This window comes from Schistocerca nitens, chromosome 1, assembly GCF_023898315.1.
Source record: "Schistocerca nitens isolate TAMUIC-IGC-003100 chromosome 1, iqSchNite1.1, whole genome shotgun sequence".
Lineage (NCBI taxonomy): Eukaryota > Metazoa > Arthropoda > Insecta > Orthoptera > Acrididae > Schistocerca > Schistocerca nitens.
In genome coordinates, this window is record NC_064614.1 from 1,321,103,411 (window position 1) to 1,321,128,980 (window position 25,570).

A 25,570-nucleotide genomic window follows, 5' to 3' on the forward strand; every position below is an offset into this window, starting at 1 on the left:
AAGCGCTCAAAAAATAGACAGTAGGAAGACTCAGTCTTCCTGTACTTAAGTCGGCATTGTGCCTCTTATATTTATTTCCGATGAAATATCTGTGTTTCATCGTTAATGGGAAGGTCCAAGGGATATAGTAAACCTGCAGAGGTGCATCGGAAAGTAAAAATGATGACACAGGAATCGCTCAAAGCATAGACAGTAGGAAGACTCAGTCTTCCTGTACTTTAGTCGGCATTGTGTCTCTAATATTTAATTCCGATGCAATTTCTGTGTTTCATCGCTAATGGGAAGGTCCAAGGGATACAGTAAACCTGCAGAGGTGCATCAGAATGTAATACTGGTGACACAGGAAACGCACAAAACATAGACAGTAGGAAGACTCAGTCTTCCTGTACTTAAGTCGGCATTGTGTCTCTTATATTTAATTCCGATGCAATTTCTGTGTTCATCGTCAATGGGAAGGTCCAAGGGATACAGTAAACCTGAAGAGGTACATCGGAATGTAAAACTAGTGAGACAGGAAACGCTCAAAATTTAGACAGTAGTAAGCCTCAGTCTTCCTGTATTTAAGTCGACATTGTGTCCCTTATATTTAATTCGATGCGATATCTGTGTTTCATCGACAATGGGAAGATCCAAGGAATACTGTAAATCGGCAGGGGTGCATCGGAATGTAAAACTGGTGACACAGGAAACGCTCAAAACATCGACCGTAATAAGACTCAGTTTTCTTGTACTTAAGTCGGCGTTGTGTCTCTTATATTTAATTCCGATGCAATTTCTGTTTTTCATCGTCAATGGGAAGGTGCAAGGGATACAGTAAACCTGCAGAGGTGCATCAGAATGTAAAACTGGTGACACAGGAAACGCTCAAAACATAGACCGTAAGAAGACTCAGTTTTCTTGTACTTAAGTCGGCGTTGTATCTCTTATATTTAATTCCGATGCAATTTCTGTGTTTCATCGTCAATGGGAACGTCCAAAAGATACAGTAAACCTGCAGAGGTGAATCGAAATGTAAAACTGGTGACACAGGAAACGCTGAAAACATAGACAGTAGGAAGACTCAATCTTCCGGTACTTAAATCGGCATTGTGTTTGTTATATTAAATATCGATGCAATTTGTGTGTTTAATCGCCAATGAGAAGGTCCAAGGGATACAGTAAACATGAAGAGGTGCATCGGAATGTAAAACTGGTGGCACAGGATACGCTCAAAACATTGACCGTAAGAAGACTGTTTTCTGGTACTTAAGTCGGCATTGTGTCTCTTATATTTAATTCCGATGCAATTTCTGTGTTTCATCGTCACTGTGAAGGTCCAAGTGATACAGTAAACCTGTAGAGGTGCGTCAGAATGTACAACTGGTGACACAGGAAACGCTCAAATTATAGACAGTAGGAAGACTCAGTCTTCCTGTACTTAAGTCGGCACTGTGTCTCTTATATTTAACTCCGATGCAATATCTGTGTTTCATCGTCAATCGGAAGGTCCAAGGGATACAGTAAAACTGCAGAGGTGCATCAGAATGTAAAACTGGTGACACAGGAAACGCTCAAAACATAGACTGTAGGAAGACTCAGTCTTCCTGTACTTAAGTCGGCATTGTGTCTCTTATATTTAATTCCGATGCAATTTCTGTGTTTCAACGTCAATGGGAAGGTCCAAGGGATACGGTAAACCTGAAGAGGTGCATCGAAATGTAAAACTAGTGGGACATGAAACGCTCAAAACATAGACAATAGGAAGCATCAGTCTTCCTGTACTTAAGTCGGCATTGTGTCTCTTATTTTTAATTCCGATGCAGTTTCTGTGTTTCATCGTCAATGGGAAGGTCCAAGGGATACAGTAAACCTGCAGAGGCGCAATGGAATTTAAACCTGATGACACAGGAAACGCTCAAACCATAGACAGTAGGAAGTCTCAGTCTTCCTGTACTTAAGTCGGCATTGTGTCTCTTATATATTAATTTCGATGCAATTTGTTTGTTTCATCGCCAATGGGATGGTCCAGGGGATACAGTAAACCTGCAGATGTGCATCGGAATGTAAAACTGGTGACACAGGAAACGCTCAAAACATAGACCGTAAAAAGACTCAGTTTTCTTGTACTTAAGTCGGCGTTGTGTCTCTTATATTTAATTCCGATGCAATTTCTGTGTTTCATCGTCAATGGGAAGGTCCAATGGATACAGTAAACCTGCAGAGGTCCATCGGAATGTAAAACTGGTGACACAGGAAACGCAAAAGGAAAGACAGTAGGAAGACTCAGTCTTCCTGTACTTAAGTCGGCATTGTGTCTCTTATATATTAATTTCGATGCAATTTGTTTGTTTCATCGCCAATGGGATGCTCCAGGGGATACAGTAAACCTGCAGATGTGCATCGGAATGTAAAACTGGTGACACAGGAAACGCTCAAAGCATTGACTGTAAGAAGACTCTTTTCTTGTACTTAAGTCGGCATTGTGTCTCTTATATATAATTCCGATGCAATTTCTGTGTTTCATCCTCAATGGGAAGGTCCAAGGGATACAGTAAATCTGCAGAGGTGCATCAGAATGTAAAACTGGTGACACAGGAAACGCTCAAAGCATAGACAGTAGGAAGACACAGTCTTCCTGTACTTAAGTCGGCATCGTGTCTCTTATATTTAATTCCGATGCAATTTCTGTGTTTCATCGTCACTGTGATGGTCCAAGGGATACAGTAAACCTGCAGAGGTGCATCGGTATGTAAAACTGGTGACACAGGATACGCTCAAAGCATAGACAGTAGGAAGACTCAGTCTTCCTGTTCTTATGTCGGCATTGGGTCTCTTATATTTAGTTCCGATGCAATTTCTGTGTTTCATCGTCAATGGGAAGGTCGAAGGGATACAGTAAACCTGCAGAGGTGCATCAGAATGTAAAACTGGTGACACAGGAAACGCTCAAAACACAGACAGTAGGAAGACTCAGTCTTACTGTACTTAAGTCGGCATTGTGTCTCCCATATTTAATTCCGGTGCGATTTCTGTGTTTCATCGACAATGGGAAGGTCCAAGGGATACAGTAAACCGGCAGAGGTGCATCGGAATGTAAAACTGGTGACACAGGAAACGCTCAAAACATAGACCGTAAGAAGACTCAGTTTTCTTGTGCTAAAGTCGGCGTTGTGTCTCTTATATTTAATTCCGATGCAATTTCTGTGTTTCATCGTCAATGGGAAGGTCCAATGGATACAGTAAACCTGCAGAGGCACATCGGAATGTAAAACTGGTGACATAGGCAACGCTCAAAAAATAGACAGTAGGAAGACTCAGTCTTCCTGTACTTAAGTCGGCATTGTGTCTCTTATATTTAACTCCGATGCAATTTCTGTGTTTCATGGTCAATGGGAAGGTCCAAGGGATACAATATACCTGCAGAGGTGCATCGGAATCTAAAACTAGTGACACAGGAAACGCTCAAACATAGACAGTAGGAAGACTCAGTCTTCCTGTACTTAAGTCGGCATTGAGTCTCTTAAATTTAATTCCGATGCAATTTCTGTGTTTCATCGTCAATGGGAAGGTCCAAGGGATACAGTAAACCTGCAGAGGTGCATCGGAATGTAAAACTGGTGACACAGGAAACGCTCAAATCATAGACAGTAGGAAGACTCAGTCTTCCTGTACTTAAGTCTGCATTGTGTTTCTTATATTTACTTCCGATGAAATTTCTGTGTTTCATCGTGAATGGGAAGATCCAAGGGATACAGTAAACCTGGACAGGTGCATCGGAATGTAAAACTGATGACGCAGGAATCGCTCAAAACATAGACAGTAGGGAGACTTAGTCTTCCTGTACTTAAGTCAGCATTGTGTCTCTTACTTTTAACTCCGATGCAATTTCTGTGTTTCACCGTCAATGGGAAGGTCCAAGGGATACAGTAAACCTGCAGAGGCGCAATGGAATTTAAACCTGGTGACACAGGAAACGCTCAAAACATAGACCGTAAGAAGACTCAGTTTTCATGTACTTAAGTCGGTGTTGTGTCTCTTATATATAATTCCGATGCAATTTCTGATTTTCATCGTCAATGGGAAGGTCCAAGGGATACAGTAAACCTGCAGAGGTGCATCGGAATGTAAAACTGATGACACAGGAAACGCTCAAATCATAGACAGTAGGAAGACTCAGTCTTCCTGTACTTAAGTCGGCATTGTGTCTCTTATATATTAATTTCGATGCAATTTGTTTGTTTCATCGCCAATGGGATGGTCCAGGGGATACAGTAAACCTGCAGATGTGCATCGGAATGTAAAACTGGTGACACAGGAAACGCTCAAAGCATTGACTGTAAGAAGACTCTTTTCTTGTACTTAAGTCGGAATTGTGTCTCTTATATATAATTCCGATGCAATTTCTGTGTTTCATCGTCAATGGGAAGGTCCAAGGGATGCAGTAAATCTGCAGAGGTGCATCAGAATGTAAAACTGGTGACACAGGAAACGCTCAAAACATAGACAGTAGGAAGACAAAGTCTTCCTGTAATTAAGTCGGCATTGTGTCTCTTATATTTAATTCCGATGCGATTTCTGTGTTTCATCGACAATGGGAAAGTGCAAGGGATACAGTAAACCGGCAGAGGTGCATCGGAATGAAAAACTGGTGACACAGGAAACGCTCAAAACACAGACCGTAAAAAGACTCAGTTTTCTTGTACTTAAGTCGGCGTTGTGTCTCGTATATTTAATTCCGATGCAATTTCTGTGTTTCATCGCCAATGGGAGGGACCAATGGATACAGTAAACCTGCAGAGGTCCATCGGAATGTAAAACTGGTGACACGTGAAACGCTCAAAACATAGACAGTAGGAAGACTCAGTCTTCCTGTACTTAAGTCGGCATTGTGTGTCTTATATTTAATTCCGATGCAATTTCTGTGTTTCATCGTCAATGGGAAGGTCCAAGGGATGCAGCAAACCTGCAGAGGTGCATCGGAATGTAAAACTAGTGACACAGGAAACGCTCAAAACATAGACAGTAGGAAGACTCAGTCTTCCTGTTCTTATGTCGGCATTCTGTCTCTTATATTTAATTCCAATGCAATTTCTGTGTTTCATCGTCAATGGGAAGGTCAAAGGGATACAGTAAACCTGCAGAGGTGCATCAGAATGTAAAACTGGTGACACAGGAAACGCTCAAAAAATAGACAATAGGAAGACTCAGTCTTCCTGTACTTAAGTCGGCATTGTGTCTCTTATATTTATTTCCGATTAAATTTCTGTGTTTCATCGTGAATGGGAACGTTCAAGGGATATAGTAAACATGCAGAGCTGCATCGGAAAGTAAAACTGATGACACAGGAAACGCTCAAAACATAGACAGTAGGGAGACTTAGTCTTCCTGTACTTAAGTCGGCATTGTGTATCTTATATTTAAATCCGATGCAATTTCTGTTTTTCATCGTCAATGGGAAGGTCCGAGGGATACAGTAAACCTGCAGAGGTGCATCGGAATGTAAAACTGGTGACTCAGGAAACGCTCAAATCATAGACAGTAGGAAGACTCAGTCTTCCTGTACTTAGGTCGGCATTGTGTCTCTTATATTTAATTCCGATGCAATATCTCTGCTTCATCGTCAATGGGAAGGTCCAAGGGATACAGTAAACCTGACGAGGTGCATCGGAATGTAAAACTACTGAGACAGGAAACGCTCAAAACATAGACAGTAGGAAGCCTCAGTCTTCCTGTACTTAAGTCGGCATTGTGTCTCTCATATTTAATTCCGATGCGATTTCTGTGTTTCATCGACATTGGGAAGGTCCAATGGATTCAGTAAACATGCAGAGGTGCATCGGAATGTAAAACTGGTGACACAGGAAACGCTCAACATATTGACCGTAAGAAGACTGTTTTCTGGTGCTTAAGTCGGCATTGTGTCTCTTATATTTAATTCCGATGCAATTTCTGTGTTTCATCGTCAATGGGAAGGTCCAAGGGATACAGTAAATCTGTAGAGGTGCATCAGAATGTAAAACTGGTGACACAGGAAACGCTCAAAACATAGACAGTAGGAAGACTCAGTCTTCCTGTACTTAAGTCGGCATTGAGTCTCTTAAATTTAATTCCGATGCAATTTCTGTGTTTCATCGTCAATGGGAAGGTCCAAGGGATACAGTAAACCTGCAGAGGTGCATCGGAATGTAAAACTGGTGACACAGGAAACGCTCAAATCATAGACAGTAGGAAGACTCAGTCTTCCTGTACTTAAGTCTGAATTGTGTTTCTTATATTTACTTCCGATGAAATTTCTGTGTTTCATCGTGAATGGGAAGATCCAAGGGATACAGTAAACCTGGACAGGTGCATCGGAATGTAAAACTGATGACGCAGGAATCGCTCAAAACATAGACAGTAGGGAGACTTAGTCTTCCTGTACTTAAGTCAGCATTGTGTCTCTTACTTTTAACTCCGATGCAATTTCTGTGTTTCACCGTCAATGGGAAGGTCCAAGGGATACAGTAAACCTGCAGAGGCGCAATGGAATTTAAACCTGGTGACACAGGAAACGCTCAAAACATAGACCGTAAGAAGACTCAGTTTTCATGTACTTAAGTCGGTGTTGTGTCTCTTATATATAATTCCGATGCAATTTCTGATTTTCATCGTCAATGGGAAGGTCCAAGGGATACAGTAAACCAGCAGAGGTGCATCGGAATGTAAAACTGATGACACAGGAAACGCTCAAATCATAGACAGTAGGAAGACTCAGTCTTCCTGTACTTAAGTCGGCATTGTGTCTCTTATATATTAATTTCGATGCAATTTGTTTGTTTCATCGCCAATGGGATGGTCCAGGGGATACAGTAAACCTGCAGATGTGCATCGGAATGTAAAACTGGTGACACAGGAAACGCTCAAAGCATTGACTGTAAGAAGACTCTTTTCTTGTACTTAAGTCGGAATTGTGTCTCTTATATATAATTCCGATGCAATTTCTGTGTTTCATCGTCAATGGGAAGGTCCAAGGGATGCAGTAAATCTGCAGAGGTGCATCAGAATGTAAAACTGGTGACACAGGAAACGCTCAAAACATAGACAGTAGGAAGACAAAGTCTTCCTGTAATTAAGTCGGCATTGTGTCTCTTATATTTAATTCCGATGCGATTTCTGTGTTTCATCGACAATGGGAAAGTGCAAGGGATACAGTAAACCGGCAGAGGTGCATCGGAATGAAAAACTGGTGACACAGGAAACGCTCAAAACACAGACCGTAAAAAGACTCAGTTTTCTTGTACTTAAGTCGGCGTTGTGTCTCGTATATTTAATTCCGATGCAATTTCTGTGTTTCATCGCCAATGGGAGGGACCAATGGATACAGTAAACCTGCAGAGGTCCATCGGAATGTAAAACTGGTGACACGTGAAACGCTCAAAACATAGACAGTAGGAAGACTCAGTCTTCCTGTACTTAAGTCGGCATTGTGTGTCTTATATTTAATTCCGATGCAATTTCTGTGTTTCATCGTCAATGGGAAGGTCCAAGGGATGCAGCAAACCTGCAGAGGTGCATCGGAATGTAAAACTAGTGACACAGGAAACGCTCAAAACATAGACAGTAGGAAGACTCAGTCTTCCTGTTCTTATGTCGGCATTCTGTCTCTTATATTTAATTCCAATGCAATTTCTGTGTTTCATCGTCAATGGGAAGGTCAAAGGGATACAGTAAACCTGCAGAGGTGCATCAGAATGTAAAACTGGTGACACAGGAAACGCTCAAAAAATAGACAATAGGAAGACTCAGTCTTCCTGTACTTAAGTCGGCATTGTGTCTCTTATATTTATTTCCGATTAAATTTCTGTGTTTCATCGTGAATGGGAACGTTCAAGGGATATAGTAAACATGCAGAGCTGCATCGGAAAGTAAAACTGATGACACAGGAAACGCTCAAAACATAGACAGTAGGGAGACTTAGTCTTCCTGTACTTAAGTCGGCATTGTGTATCTTATATTTAAATCCGATGCAATTTCTGTTTTTCATCGTCAATGGGAAGGTCCGAGGGATACAGTAAACCTGCAGAGGTGCATCGGAATGTAAAACTGGTGACTCAGGAAACGCTCAAATCATAGACAGTAGGAAGACTCAGTCTTCCTGTACTTAGGTCGGCATTGTGTCTCTTATATTTAATTCCGATGCAATATCTCTGCTTCATCGTCAATGGGAAGGTCCAAGGGATACAGTAAACCTGACGAGGTGCATCGGAATGTAAAACTACTGAGACAGGAAACGCTCAAAACATAGACAGTAGGAAGCCTCAGTCTTCCTGTACTTAAGTCGGCATTGTGTCTCTCATATTTAATTCCGATGCGATTTCTGTGTTTCATCGACATTGGGAAGGTCCAATGGATTCAGTAAACATGCAGAGGTGCATCGGAATGTAAAACTGGTGACACAGGAAACGCTCAACATATTGACCGTAAGAAGACTGTTTTCTGGTACTTAAGTCGGCATTGTGTCTCTTATATTTAATTCCGATGCAATTTCTGTGTTTCATCGTCAATGGGAAGGTCCAAGGGATACAGTAAATCTGCAGAGGTGCATCAGAATGTAAAACTGGTGACACAGGAAACGCTCAAAACATAGACAGTAGGAAGACACAGTCTTCCTGTACTTAAGTCGGCATTGTGTCTCTTATATTTAATTCCGATGCGATTTCTGTGTTTCATCGACAATGGGAAGATCCAAGGGATGCAGTAAACCTGCAGAGGTGCATCGGAATGTAAAACTGGTGACACAGGAAACGCTCAAAACATCGACCGTAAGAAGACTCAGTTTTCTTGTACTTAAGTCGTCGTTGTGTCTCTTATATTTAATTCCGATGCAATTTCTGTGTTTCATCGTCAATGGGAAACTCCAAGGGATACAGTTAACCTGCACAGGTGCATCGGTATGTAAAACTGGCGACACAGGAAACGTTCAAATCATAGACAGTAGGAAGACTCAGTCTTCCTGTACTTAAGTCGGCATTGTGTCTCTTATATTTAATTCCGATGCTATTTCTGTGTTTCATCGTCACTGTGATGGTACAAGAGGTACAGTAAACCTGCAGAGGTGCATCGGTATGTAAAACTGGTGACACAGGTTACGCTCAAATCATAGACAGTAGGAAGACTCAGTCTTCCAGTCCTTATGTCGGCATTGTGTCTCTTATATTTAATTCCGATGCAATGTCTGGGTTTCATCGTCAATGGGAAGGTCCAAGGGATACAGTAAACCTGCACAGGTGCATCAGAACGTAAATCTGGTGACACAGGAAACGCTCAAAACATAGACAGCAGGAAGACTCAGTCTTCCTGTACTTAAGTCGGCATTGTGTCTCCTATATTTAATTCCGGTGCGATTTCTGTGTTTCATCGACAATGGGAAGGTCCAAGGGATACAGTAAACCGGCATAGGTGCATCGGAATGTAAAACTGGTGACACAGGAAGCGCTCAAAACATAGACCGTAAGAAGACTCAGTTTTCTTGTGCTTAAGTCGGCGTTGTGTCTCTTAAATTTAATTCCGATGCAATTTCTGTGTTTCATCGTCAATGGGAAGGTCCAAGGGATACAGTAAACCTGCAGAGGTGCATCGGAATGTAAAACTGGTGACACAGGAAACGCTCAAATCATAGACAGTAGGAAGACTCAGTCTTCCTGTACTTAAGTCTGCATTGTGTTTCTCATATTTACTTCCGATGAAATTTCTGTGTTTCATCGTGAATGGGAAGGTCCAAGGGATGCAGTAAACCTGCAGAGGTGCATCGGAATGTAAAACTGGTGACACAGGAAACGCTCAAAACATAGACCGTAAGAAGACTCAGTTTTCATGTACTTAAGTCGGCGTTGTGTCTCTTATATATAATTCCGATGCAATTTCTGATTTTCATCGTCAATGGGAAGGTCCTAGGGATACAGTAAACCTGCAGAGGTGCATCGGAATGTAAAACTGATGACACAGGAAACGCTCAAATCATAGACAGTAGGAAGACTCAGTCTTCCTGTACTTAAGTCGGCATTGTGTCTCTTATATATTAATTTCGTTGCAATTTGTTTGTTTCATCGCCAATGGGATGGTCCAGGGGATACAGTAAACCTGCAGATGTGCATCGGAATGTAAAACTGGTGACACAGGAAACGCTCAAAGCATTGACTGTAAGAAGACTCTTTTCTTGTACTTAAGTCGGCATTGTGTCTCTTATATATAATTCCGATGCAATTTCTGTGTTTCATCATCAATGGGAAGGTCCAAGGGATGCAGTAAATCTGCAGAGGTGCATCAGAATGTAAAACTGGTGACACAGGAAACGCTCAAAACATAGACAGTAGGAAGACACAGTCTTCCTGTAATTAAGTCGGCATTGTGTCTCTTATATTTAATTCCGATGCGATTTCTGTGTTTCATCGACAATGGGAAAGTGCAACGGATACAGTAAACCGGCAGAGGTGCATCGGAATGAAAAACTGGTGACACAGGAAACGCTCAAAACACAGACCGTAAAAAGACTCAGTTTTCTTGTACTTAAGTCGGCGTTGTGTCTCGTATATTTAATTCCGATGCAATTTCTGTGTTTCATCGCCAATGGGAGGGTCCAATGGATACAGTAAACCTGCAGAGGTCCATCGGAATGTAAAACTGGTGACACGTGAAACGCTCAAAACATAGACAGTAGGAAGACTCAGTCTTCCTGTACTTAAGTCGGCATTGTGTGTCTTATATTTAATTCCGATGCAATTTCTGTGTTTCATCGTCAATGGGAAGGTCCAAGGGATGCAGTAAACCTGCAGAGGTGCATCGGAATGTAAAACTAGTGACACAGGAAACGCTCAAAACATAGACAGTAGGAAGACTCAGTCTTCCTGTTCTTATGTCGGCATTCTGTCTCTTATATTTAATTCCAATGCAATTTCTGTGTTTCATCGTCAATGGGAAGGTCAAAGGGATACAGTAAACCTGCAGAGGTGCATCAGAATGTAAAACTGGTGACACAGGAAACGCTCAAAAAATAGACAGTAGGAAGACTCAGTCTTCCTGTACTTAAGTCGGCATTGTGTCTCTTATATTTATTTCCGATTAAATTTCTGTGTTTCATCGTGAATGGGAACGTTCAAGGGATATAGTAAACATGCAGAGCTGCATCGGAAAGTAAAACTGATGACACAGGAAACGCTCAAAACATAGACAGTAGGGAGACTTAGTCTTCCTGTACTTAAGTCGGCATTGTGTATCTTATATTTAAATCCGATGCAATTTCTGTTTTTCATCGTCAATGGGAAGGTCCGAGGGATACAGTAAACCTGCAGAGGTGCATCGGAATGTAAAACTGGTGACTCAGGAAACGCTCAAATCATAGACAGTAGGAAGACTCAGTCTTCCTGTACTTAGGTCGGCATTGTGTCTCTTATATTTAAATCCGATGCAATTTCTCTGCTTCATCGTCAATGGGAAGGTCCAAGGGATACAGAAAACCTGACGAGGTGCATCGGAATGTAAAACTACTGAGACAAGAAACGCTCAAAACATAGACAGTAGGAAGCCTCAGTCTTCCTGTACTTAAGTCGGCATTGTGTCTCTCATATTTAATTCCGATGCGATTTCTGTGTTTCATCGACATTGGGAAGGTCCAATGGATTCAGTAAACATGCAGAGGTGCATCGGAATGTAAAACTGGTGACACAGGAAACGCTCAACATATTGACCGTAAGAAGACTGTTTTCTGGTACTTTAGTCGGCATTGTGTCTCTTATATTTAATTCCGATGCAATTTCTGTGTTTCATCGTCAATGGGAAGGTCCAAGGGATACAGTAAATCTGCAGAGGTGCATCAGAATGTAAAACTGGTGACACAGGAAACGCTCAAAACATAGACAGTAGGAAGACACAGTCTTCCTGTACTTAAGTCGGCATTGTGTCTCTTATATTTAATTCCGATGCGATTTCTGTGTTTCATCGACAATGGGAAGGTCCAAGGGATGCAGTAAACCTGCAGAGGTGCATCGGAATGTAAAACTGGTGACACAGGAAACGCTCAAAACATCGACCGTAAGAAGACTCAGTTTTCTTGTACTTAAGTCGTCGTTGTGTCTCTTATATTTAATTCCGATGCAATTTCTGTGTGTCATCGTCAATGGGAAACTCCAAGGGATACAGTTAACCTGCACAGGTGCATCGGTATGCTAAACTGGCGACACAGGAAACGTTCAAATCATAGACAGTAGGAAGACTCAGTCTTCCTGTACTTAAGTCGGCATTGTGTCTCTTATATTTAATTCCGATGCTATTTCTGTGTTTCATCGTCACTGTGATGGTACAAGAGGTACAGTATACCTGCAGAGGTGCATCGGTATGTAAAACTGGTGACACAGGTTACGCTCAAAACATAGACAGTAGGAAGACTCAGTCTTCCAGTCCTTATGTCGGCATTGTGTCTCTTATATTTAATTCCGATGCAATGTCTGGGTTTCATCGTCAATGGGAAGGTCCAAGGGATACAGTAAACCTGTACAGGTGCATCAGAACGTAAAACTGGTGACACAGGAAACGCTCAAAACATAGACAGCAGGAAGACTCAGTCTTCCTGTACTTAAGTCGGCATTGTGTCTTCTATATTTAATTCCGGTGCGATTTCTGTGTTTCATCGACAATGGGAAGGTCCAAGGGATACAGTAAACCGGCAGAGGTGCATCGGAATGTAAAACTGGTGACACAGGAAGCGCTCAAAACATAGACCGTAAGAAGACTCAGTTTTCTTGTGCTTAAGTCGGCGTTGTGTCTCTTAAATTTAATTCCGATGCAATTTCTGTGTTTCATCGTCAATGGGAAGGTCCAAGGGATACAGTAAACCTGCAGAGGTGCATCGGAATGTAAAACTGGTGACACAGGAAACGCTCAAATCATAGACAGTAGGAAGACTCAGTCTTCCTGTACTTAAGTCTGCATTGTGTTTCTTATATTTACTTCCGATGAAATTTCTGTGTTTCATCGTGAATGGGAAGATCCAAGGGATACAGTAAACCTGCACAGGTGCATCGGAATGTAAAACTGATGACGCAGGAATCGCTCAAAACATAGACAGTAGGGAGACTTAGTCTTCCTGTACTTAAGTCAGCATTGTGTCTCTTACTTTTAACTCCGATGCAATTTCTGTGTTTCACCGTCAATGGGAAGGTCCAAGGGATACAGTAAACCTGCAGAGGCCCAATGGAATTTAAACCTGGTGACACAGGAAACGCTCAAAACATAGACCGTAAGAAGACTCAGTTTTCATGTACTTAAGTCGGCGTTGTGTCTCTTATATATAATTCCGATGCAATTTCTGATTTTCATCGTCAATGGGAAGGTCCTAGGGATACAGTAAACCTGCAGAGGTGCATCGGAATGTAAAACTGATGACACAGGAAACGCTCAAATCATAGACAGTAGGAAGACTCAGTCTTCCTGTACTTAAGTCGGCATTGTGTCTCTTATATATTAATTTCGATGCAATTTGTTTGTTTCATCGCCAATGGGATGGTCCAGGGGATACAGTAAACCTGCAGATGTGCATCGGAATGTAAAACTGGTGACACAGGAAACGCTCAAAGCATTGACTGTAAGAAGACTCTTTTCTTGTACTTAAGTCGGCATTGTGTCTCTGATATATAATTCCGATGCAATTTCTGTGTTTCATCGTCAATGGGAAGGTCCAAGGGATACAGTAAACCTGCAGAGGCCCAATGGAATTTAAACCTGGTGACACAGGAAACGCTCAAAACATCGACCGTAAGAAGACTCAGTTTTCTTGTACTTAAGTCGTCGTTGTGTCTCTTATATTTAATTCCGATGCAATTTCTGTGTTTCATCGTCAATGGGAAACTCCAAGGGATACAGTTAACCTGCACAGGTGCATCGGTATGTAAAACTGGCGACACAGGAAACGTTCAAATCATAGACAGTAGGAAGACTCAGTCTTCCTGTACTTAAGTCGGCATTGTGTCTCTTATATTTAATTCCGATGCTATTTCTGTGTTTCATCGTCACTGTGATGGTACAAGAGATACAGTAAACCTGCAGAGGTGCATCGGTATGTAAAACTGGTGACACAGGTTACGCTCAAAACATAGACAGTAGGAAGACTCAGTCTTCCAGTCCTTATGTCGGCATTGTGTCTCTTATATTTAATTCCGATGCAATGTCTGGGTTTCATCGTCAATGGGAAGGTCCAAGGGATACAGTAAACCTACACAGGTGCATCAGAATGTAAAACTGGTGACACAGGAAACGCTCAAAACATAGACAGCAGGAAGACTCAGTCTTCCTGTACTTAAGTCGGCATTGTGTCTCCTATATTTAATTCCGGTGCGATTTCTGTGTTTCATCGACAATGGGAAGGTCCAAGGGATACAGTAAACCGGCAGAGGTGCATCGGAATGTAAAACTGGTGACACAGGAAGCGCTCAAAACATAGACCGTAAGAAGACTCAGTTTTCTTGTGCTTAACTCGGCGTTGTGTCTCTTATATTTAATTCCGATGCAATTTCTGTGTTTCATCGTCAATGGCAAGGTCCAGTGGATACAGTAAACCTGCAGAGGCACATCGGAATATAAAACTGGTGACACAGGCAACGCTCAAAACATAGACAGTATGAAGACTCAGTCTTCCTGTACTTAAGTCGACATTGTGTCTCTTATATTTAACTCCGATGCAATTTCTGTTTTTCATCGTCAATGGGAAGCTGCAAGGGATACAGTAAACCTGCAGAGGTGCATCAGAATGTAAAACAGGTGACACAGGAAACGCTCAAAACATAGACCGTAAGAAGACTCAGTTTTCTTGTACTTAAGTCGGCATTGTGTCTCTTATATTTAATTCCGATGCAATTTCTGTGTTTCATCGTCAATGGGAACGTCCAAAAGATACAGTAAACCTGCAGAGGTGAATCGAAATGTAAAACTGGTGACACAGGAAACGCTGAAAACATAGACAGTAGGAAGACTCAATCTTCCGGTACTTAAGTCGGCATTGTGTCTCTTATATTTAATATCGATGAAATTTGTGTGTTTCATCGCCAATGGGAAGGTCCAAGGGATACAGTAAACATGCAGAGGTGCATCGGAATGTAAAACTGGTGACACAGGATACTCTCAAAACATTGACCGTAAGAAGACTGTTTTCTGGTACTTAAGTCGGCATTGTGTCTCTTATATTTAATTCCGATGCAATTTCTGTGTTTCATCGTCAATGGGAAGGTCCAAGGGATACAGTAAATCTGCAGAGGTGCATCAGAATGTAAAACTGGTGACACAGGAAACGCTCAAAACATAGACAGTAGGAAGACACAGTCTTCCTGTACTTAAGTCGGCATTGTGTCTCTTATATTTAATTCCGATGCGATTTCTGTGTTTCATCGACAATGGGAAGGTCCAAGGGATGCAGTAAACCTGCAGAGGTGCATCGGAATGTAAAACTGGTGACACAGGAAACGCTCAAAACATCGACCGTAAGAAGACTCAGTTTTCTTGTACTTAAGTCGTCGTTGTGTCTCTTATATTTAATTCCGATGCAATTTCTGTGTGTCATCGTCAATGGGAAACTCCAAGGGATACAGTTAACCTGCACAGGTGCATCGGTATGCTAAACTGGCGACACAGGAAACGTTCAAATCATAGACAGTAGGAAGACTCAGTCTTCCTGTACTTAAGTCGGCATTGTGTCTCTTATATTTAATTCCGATGCTATTTCTGTGTTTCATCGTCACTGTGATGGTACAAGAGGTACAGTATACCTGCAGAGGTGCATCGGTATGTAAAACTGGTGACACAGGTTACGCTCAAAACATAGACAGTAGGAAGACTCAGTCTTCCAGTCCTTATGTCGGCATTGTGTCTCTTATATTTAATTCCGATGCAATGTCTGGGTTTCATCGTCAATGGGAAGGTCCAAGGGATACAGTAAACCTGTACAGGTGCATCAGAACGTAAAACTGGTGACACAGGAAACGCTCAAAACATAGACAGCAGGAAGACTCAGTCTTCCTGTACTTAAGTCGGCATTGTGTCTTCTATATTTAATTCCGGTGCGATTTCTGTGTTTCATCGACAATGGGAAGGTCCAAGGGATACAGTAAACCGGCAGAGGTGCATCGGAATGTAAAACTGGTGACACAGGAAGCGCTCAAAACATAGACCGTAAGAAGACTCAGTTTTCTTGTGCTTAAGTCGGCGTTGTGTCTCTTAAATTTAATTCCGATGCAATTTCTGTGTTTCATCGTCAATGGGAAGGTCCAAGGGATACAGTAAACCTGCAGAGGTGCATCGGAATGTAAAACTGGTGACACAGGAAACGCTCAAATCATAGACAGTAGGAAGACTCAGTCTTCCTGTACTTAAGTCTGCATTGTGTTTCTTATATTTACTTCCGATGAAATTTCTGTGTTTCATCGTGAATGGGAAGATCCAAGGGATACAGTAAACCTGCACAGGTGCATCGGAATGTAAAACTGATGACGCAGGAATCGCTCAAAACATAGACAGTAGGGAGACTTAGTCTTCCTGTACTTAAGTCAGCATTGTGTCTCTTACTTTTAACTCCGATGCAATTTCTGTGTTTCACCGTCAATGGGAAGGTCCAAGGGATACAGTAAACCTGCAGAGGCCCAATGGAATTTAAACCTGGTGACACAGGAAACGCTCAAAACATAGACCGTAAGAAGACTCAGTTTTCATGTACTTAAGTCGGCGTTGTGTCTCTTATATATAATTCCGATGCAATTTCTGATTTTCATCGTCAATGGGAAGGTCCTAGGGATACAGTAAACCTGCAGAGGTGCATCGGAATGTAAAACTGATGACACAGGAAACGCTCAAATCATAGACAGTAGGAAGACTCAGTCTTCCTGTACTTAAGTCGGCATTGTGTCTCTTATATATTAATTTCGATGCAATTTGTTTGTTTCATCGCCAATGGGATGGTCCAGGGGATACAGTAAACCTGCAGATGTGCATCGGAATGTAAAACTGGTGACACAGGAAACGCTCAAAGCATTGACTGTAAGAAGACTCTTTTCTTGTACTTAAGTCGGCATTGTGTCTCTGATATATAATTCCGATGCAATTTCTGTGTTTCATCGTCAATGGGAAGGTCCAAGGGATACAGTAAACCTGCAGAGGCCCAATGGAATTTAAACCTGGTGACACAGGAAACGCTCAAAACATCGACCGTAAGAAGACTCAGTTTTCTTGTACTTAAGTCGTCGTTGTGTCTCTTATATTTAATTCCGATGCAATTTCTGTGTTTCATCGTCAATGGGAAACTCCAAGGGATACAGTTAACCTGCACAGGTGCATCGGTATGTAAAACTGGCGACACAGGAAACGTTCAAATCATAGACAGTAGGAAGACTCAGTCTTCCTGTACTTAAGTCGGCATTGTGTCTCTTATATTTAATTCCGATGCTATTTCTGTGTTTCATCGTCACTGTGATGGTACAAGAGATACAGTAAACCTGCAGAGGTGCATCGGTATGTAAAACTGGTGACACAGGTTACGCTCAAAACATAGACAGTAGGAAGACTCAGTCTTCCAGTCCTTATGTCGGCATTGTGTCTCTTATATTTAATTCCGATGCAATGTCTGGGTTTCATCGTCAATGGGAAGGTCCAAGGGATACAGTAAACCTACACAGGTGCATCAGAATGTAAAACTGGTGACACAGGAAACGCTCAAAACATAGACAGCAGGAAGACTCAGTCTTCCTGTACTTAAGTCGGCATTGTGTCTCCTATATTTAATTCCGGTGCGATTTCTGTGTTTCATCGACAATGGGAAGGTCCAAGGGATACAGTAAACCGGCAGAGGTGCATCGGAATGTAAAACTGGTGACACAGGAAGCGCTCAAAACATAGACCGTAAGAAGACTCAGTTTTCTTGTGCTTAACTCGGCGTTGTGTCTCTTATATTTAATTCCGATGCAATTTCTGTGTTTCATCGTCAATGGCAAGGTCCAGTGGATACAGTAAACCTGCAGAGGCACATCGGAATATAAAACTGGTGACACAGGCAACGCTCAAAACATAGACAGTATGAAGACTCAGTCTTCCTGTACTTAAGTCGACATTGTGTCTCTTATATTTAACTCCGATGCAATTTCTGTTTTTCATCGTCAATGGGAAGCTGCAAGGGATACAGTAAACCTGCAGAGGTGCATCAGAATGTAAAACAGGTGACACAGGAAACGCTCAAAACATAGACCGTAAGAAGACTCAGTTTTCTTGTACTTAAGTCGGCATTGTGTCTCTTATATTTAATTCCGATGCAATTTCTGTGTTTCATCGTCAATGGGAACGTCCAAAAGATACAGTAAACCTGCAGAGGTGAATCGAAATGTAAAACTGGTGACACAGGAAACGCTGAAAACATAGACAGTAGGAAGACTCAATCTTCCGGTACTTAAGTCGGCATTGTGTCTCTTATATTTAATATCGATGAAATTTGTGTGTTTCATCGCCAATGGGAAGGTCCAAGGGATACAGTAAACATGCAGAGGTGCATCGGAATGTAAAACTGGTGACACAGGATACTCTCAAAACATTGACCGTAAGAAGACTGTTTTCTGGTACTTAAGTCGGCATTGTGTCTCTTATATTTAATTCCGATGCAATTTCTGTGTTTCATCGTCACTGTGAAGGTCCAAGTGATACAGTAAACCTGTAGGGGTGCGTCAGAATGTAAAACTGGTGACACAGGAAACGCTCAGATTATAGACAGTAGGAAGACTCAGTCTTCCTGTACTTAAGTCGGCATTGTGTCTCTTATATTTAATTCCGATGCAATTTCTGTGTTTCAACGTCAATGGGAAGGTCCAAGGGATACGGTAAACCTGAAGAGGTGCATCGGAATGTAAATCAAGTGGGACAGGATACGCTCAAAACATAGACAGTAGGAAGCCTCAGTCTTCCTGTACTTAAGTCGGCATTGTGTCTCTTATATTTAATTCCGATGCAGTTACTGTGTTTCATCGTCAATGGGAAGGTCCAAGGGATACAGTAAACGTGCAGAGGTGCATCGGAATGTAAAACTGGTGACACAGGAAACGCTCAAAAAATAGACAGTAGGAAGACTCAATCTTCCTGTACTTATGTCGGCATTGTGTCTCTTATATTTATTTCCGATGAAATATCTGTGTTTCATCGTGAATGGGAAGGTCCAAGGGATACAGTAAACCTGCAGAGGTGCATCGGAAAGTAAAACTGATGACACAGGAAACGCTCAAAACATAGACAGTAGGAAGACTTAGTCTTCCTGTACTTAAGTCGGCATTGTGTCTCTTATATTTAATTCCGATGCAATTTCTGTGTTTCATCGTCACTGTGAAGGTCCAAGGGATACAGTAAACCTGTAGAGTTGCATCGGAATGTAAAACTGGTGACACAGGAAACGCTCAAAACATAGACAGTAGGAAGACTCAGTCTTCCTGTACTTAAGTCGGCATTGTGTCTCTTATATTTAATTCCGATGCAATTTTTGTGTTTCATCGTTAATGGGAAGGTCCAAGGGATACAGTAAACCTGCAGAGGTGCATCAGAATGTAAAACTGGGGACACAAGAAACGCACAAAACATAGACAGTAGGAAGACTCAGTCTTCCTGTACTTAAGTCGGCATTTTGTCTCCTATATTTAATTCCGATGCAATTTCTGTGTTTCATTGTCAATGGGAAGGTCCAACGGATACAGTAAACCTGCAGAGATGCATCGGAATGTAAAACTGGTGACACAGGAAACGCTCAAACATAGACAGTAGGAAGACTCAGTCTTCCTGTACTTAAGTCGGCAATGTGTCTCTTATATTTAATTCCGATGTAATTTCTGTGTTTCATCGTCAATGGGAAGGTACAAGGGATACAGTAAACCTGAAGAGGTGCATCGGAATGTAAAACTAGTGAGACAGGAAACGCACAAAATATAGACAGTAGGAAGCCTCAGTATTCCTGTACTTAAGTCAGCATTGTGTCTCTTATATTTAATTCCGATGCGTTTTCCGTGTTTCATCGACAATGGGAAGGTCCGATGGATACAATGAACCTGCAGAGGTGCATCGGAATGTAAAACTGGTGACACAGGAAACGCTCAAAACATCGACCGTAATAAGACTCAGTTTTCTTGTAGTTAAGCGGCGTTGTGTCTCTTATATTTAATTCCGATGCAATTTCTGTGTTTCATCGTCAATGGGAAACTCCAAGGGATACAGTTAACCTGCACAGGTGCATCGGTATGTAAAACTGGCGACACAGGGAACGTTCAAAACATAGACAGTAGGAAGACTCAGTCTTCCTGTACTTAAGTCGGCATTGTGTCTCTTATATTTAATTCCGATGCTATTTCTGTGTTTCATCGTCACTGTGATGGTCCAAGAGATATAGTAAACCTGCAGAGGTGCATCGGTATGTAAAACTGGTGACACAGGTTACGCTCAATACATAGACAGTAGGAAGACTCAGTCTTCCAGTCCTTATGTCGGCATTGTGTCTCTTATATTTAATTCCGATGCAATGTCTGGGTTTCATCGTCAATGGGAAGGTCCACGGGATACAGTAAACCTGCACAGGTGCATCAGAATGTAAAACTGGTGACACAGGAAACGCTCAAAACATAGACAGCAGGAAGACTCAGTCTTCCTGTACTTAAGTCGGCATTGTGTCTCCTATATTTAATTCCGGTGCGATTTCTGTGTTTCATCGACAATGGGAAGGTCCAAGGGATACAGTAAACCGGCAGAGGTGCATCGGAATGTAAAACTGGTGACACAGGAAACGCTCAACATATTGACCGTAAGAAGACTGTTTTCTGGTACTTAAGTCGGCATTGTGTCTCTTATATTTAATTCCGATGCAATTTCTGTGTTTCATCGTCACTGTGAAGGTCCAAAGGATACAGTAAACCCGTAGAGGTGCATCGGAATGTAAAACTGGTGACACAGGAAACGCTCAAAACATCGACCGTAAGAAGACTCAGTTTTCTTGTACTTAAGTCGTCGTTGTGTCTCTTATATTTAATTCCGATGCAATTTCTGTGTTTCATCGTCAATGGGAAACTCCAAGGGATACAGTTAACCTGCACAGGTGCATCGGTATGTAAAACTGGCGACACAGGAAACGTTCAAAACATAGACAGTAGGAAGACTCAGTCTTCCTGTACTTAAGTCGGCATTGTGTCTCTTATATTTAATTCCGATGCTATTTCTGTGTTTCATCGTCACTGTGATGGTCCAAGAGATACAGTAAACCTGCAGGGGTGCATCGGTATGTAAAACTGGTGACACAGGTTACGCTCAAAACATAGACAGTAGGAAGACTCAGTCTTCCAGTCCTTATGTCGGCATTGTGTCTCTTATATTTAATTCCGATGCAATGTCTGGGTTTCATCGTCAATGGGAAGGTCCAAGGGATACAGTAAACCTGCACAGGTGCATCAGAATGTAAAACTGGTGACACAGGAAACGCTCAAAACATAGACAGCAGGAAGACTCAGTCTTCCTGTACTTAAGTCGGCATTGTGTCTCCTATATTTAATTCCGGTGCGATTTCTGTGTTTCATCGACAATGGGAAGGTCCAAGGGATACAGTAAACCGGCAGAGGTGCATCGGAATGTAAAACTGGTGACACAGGAAGCGCTCAAAACATAGACCGTAAGAAGACTCAGTTTTCTTTTGCTTAAGTCGGCGTTGTGTCTCTTATATTTAATTCCGATGCAATTTCTGTGTTTCATCGTCAATGGGAAGGTCCAATGGATACAGTAAACCTGCAGAGGCACATCGGAATATAAAACTGGTGACACAGGCAACGCTCAAAACATAGACAGTAGGAAGACTCAGTCTTCCTGTACTTAAGTCGACATTGTGTCTCTTATATTTAACTCCGATGCAATTTCTGTTTTTAATCGTCAATGGGAAGCTGCAAGGGATACAGTAAACCTGCAGAGGTGCATCAGAATGTAAAACAGGTGACACAGGAAACGCTCAAAACATAGACCGTAAGAAGACTCAGTTCTCTTGTAGTTAAGTCGGCGTTGTGTCTCTTATATTTAATTCCGATGCAATTTCTGTGTTTCATCGTCAATGGGAACGTCCAAAAGATACAGTAAACCTGCAGAGGTGAATCGAAATGTAAAACTGGTGACACAGGAAACGCTGAAAACATAGACAGTAGGAAGACTCAATCTTCCGGTACTTAAGTCGGCATTGTGTCTCTTATATTTAATATCGATGAAATTTGTGTGTTTCATCGCCAATGGGAAGGTCCAAGGGATACAGTAAACATGCAGAGGTGCATCGGAATGTAAAACTGGTGACACAGGATACTCTCAAAACATTAACCGTAAGAAGACTGTTTTCTGGTACTTAAGTCGGCATTGTGTCTCTTATATTTAATTCCGATGCAATTTCTGTGTTTCATCGTCACTGTGAAGGTCCAAAGGATACAGTAAACCCGTAGAGGTGCATCGGAATGTAAAACTGGTGACACAGGAAACGCTCAAAACATCGACCGTAAGAAGACTCAGTTTTCTTGTACTTAAGTCGTCGTTGTGTCTCTTATATTTAATTCCGATGCAATTTCTGTGTTTCATCGTCAATGGGAAACTCCAAGGGATACAGTTAACCTGCACAGGTGCATCGGTATGTAAAACTGGCGACACAGGAAACGTTCAAAACATAGACAGTAGGAAGACTCAGTCTTCCTGTACTTAAGTCGGCATTGTGTCTCTTATATTTAATTCCGATGCTATTTCTGTGTTCCATCGTCACTGTGATGGTCCAAGAGATACAGTAAACCTGCAGGGGTGCATCGGTATGTAAAACTGGTGACACAGGTTACGCTCAAAACATAGACAGTAGGAAGACTCAGTCTTCCAGTCCTTATGTCGGCATTGTGTCTCTTATATTTAATTCCGATGCAATGTCTGGGTTTCATCGTCAATGGGAAGGTCCAAGGGATACAGTAAACCTGCACAGGTGCATCAGAATGTAAAACTGGTGACACAGGAAACGCTCAAAACATAGACAGCAGGAAGACTCAGTCTTCCTGTACTTAAGTCGGCATTGTGTCTCCTATATTTAATTCCAGTGCGATTTCTGTGTTTCATCGACAATGGGAAGGTCCAAGGGATACAGTAAACCGGCAGAGGTGCATCGGAATGTAAAACTGGTGACACAGGAAGCGCTCAAAACATAGACCGTAAGAAGACTCAGTTTTCTTTTGCTTAAGTCGGCGTTGTGTCTCTTATATTTAATTCCGATGCAATTTCTGTGTTTCATCGTCAATGGGAAGGTCCAATGGATACAGTAAACCTGCAGAGGCACATCGGAATATAAAACTGGTGACACAGGCAACGCTCAAAACATAGACAGTAGGAAGACTCAGTCTTCCTGTACTTAAGTCGACATTGTGTCTCTTATATTTAACTCCGATGCAATTTCTGTTTTTAATCGTCAATGTGAAGCTGCAAGGGATACAGTAAACCTGCAGAGGTGCATCAGAATGTAAAACAGGTGACACAGGAAACGCTCAAAACATAGACCGTAAGAAGACTCAGTTTTCTTGTACTTAAGTCGGCGTTGTGTCTCTTATATTTAATTCCGATGCAATTTCTGTGTTTCATCGTCAATGGGAACGTCCAAAAGATACAGTAAACCTGCAGAGGTGAATCGAAATGTAAAACTGGTGACACAGGAAACGCTGAAAACATAGACAGTAGGAAGACTCAATCTTCCGGTACTTAAGTCGGCATTGTGTCTCTTATATTTAATATCGATGAAATTTGTGTGTTTCATCGCCAATGGGAAGGTCCAAGGGATACAGTAAACATGCAGAGGTGCATCGGAATGTAAAACTGGTGACACAGGATACTCTCAAAACATTGACCGTAAGAAGACTGTTTTCTGGTACTTAAGTCGGCATTGTGTCTCTTATATTTAATTCCGATGCAATTTCTGTGTTTCATCGTCACTGTGAAGGTCCAAAGGATACAGTAAACCCGTAGAGGTGCATCGGAATGTAAAACTGGTGACACAGGAAACGCTCAAAACATCGACCGTAAGAAGACTCAGTTTTCTTGTACTTAAGTCGTCGTTGTGTCTCTTATATTTAATTCCGATGCAATTTCTGTGTTTCATCGTCAATGGGAAACTCCAAGGGATACAGTTAACCTGCACAGGTGCATCGGTATGTAAAACTGGCGACACAGGAAACGTTCAAAACATAGACAGTAGGAAGACTCAGTCTTCCTGTACTTAAGTCGGCATTGTGTCTCTTATATTTAATTCCGATGCTATTTCTGTGTTTCATCGTCATTGTGATGGTCCAAGAGATACAGTAAACCTGCAGCGGTGCATCGGTATGTAAAACTGGTGACACAGGTTACGCTCAAAACATAGACAGTAGGAAGACTCAGTCTTCCAGTCCTTATGTCGGCATTGTGTCTCTTATATTTAATTCCGATGCAATGTCTGGGTTTCATCGTCAATGGGAAGGTCCAAGGGATACAGTAAACCTGCACAGGTGCATCAGAATGTAAAACTGGTGACACAGGAAACGCTCAAAACATAGACAGCAGGAAGACTCAGTCTTCCTGTACTTAAGTCGGCATTGTGTCTCCTATATTTAATTCCGGTGCGATTTCTGTGTTTCATCGACAATGGGAAGGTCCAAGGGATACAGTAAACCGGCAGAGGTGCATCGGAATGTAAAACTGGTGACACAGGAAGCGCTCAAAACATAGACCGTAAGAAGACTCAGTTTTCTTTTGCTTAAGTCGGCGTTGTGTCTCTTATATTTAATTCCGATGCAATTTCTGTGTTTCATCGTCAATGGGAAGGTCCAATGGATACAGTAAACCTGCAGAGGCACATCGGAATATAAAACTGGTGACACAGGCAACGCTCAAAACATAGACAGTAGGAAGACTCAGTCTTCCTGTACTTAAGTCGACATTGTGTCTCTTATATTTAACTCCGATGCAATTTCTGTTTTTAATCGTCAATGTGAAGCTGCAAGGGATACAGTAAACCTGCAGAGGTGCATCAGAATGTAAAACAGGTGACACAGGAAACGCTCAAAACATAGACCGTAAGAAGACTCAGTTTTCTTGTACTTAAGTCGGCGTTGTGTCTCTTATATTTAATTCCGATGCAATTTCTGTGTTTCATCGTCAATGGGAACGTCCAAAAGATACAGTAAACCTGCAGAGGTGAATCGAAATGTAAAACTGGTGACACAGGAAACGCTGAAAACATAGACAGTAGGAAGACACAATCTTCCGGTACTTAAGTCGGCATTGTGTCTCTTATATTTAATATCGAAGAAATTTGTGTGTTTCATCGCCAATGGGAAGGTCCAAGGGATACAGTAAACATGCAGAGGTGCATCGGAATGTAAAACTGGTGACACAGGATACTCTCAAAACATTGACCGTAAGAAGACTGTTTTCTGGTACTTAAGTCGGCATTGTGTCTCTTATATTTAATTCCGATGCAATTTCTGTGTTTCATCGTCACTGTGAAGGTCCAAGTGATACAGTAAACCTGTAGGGGTGC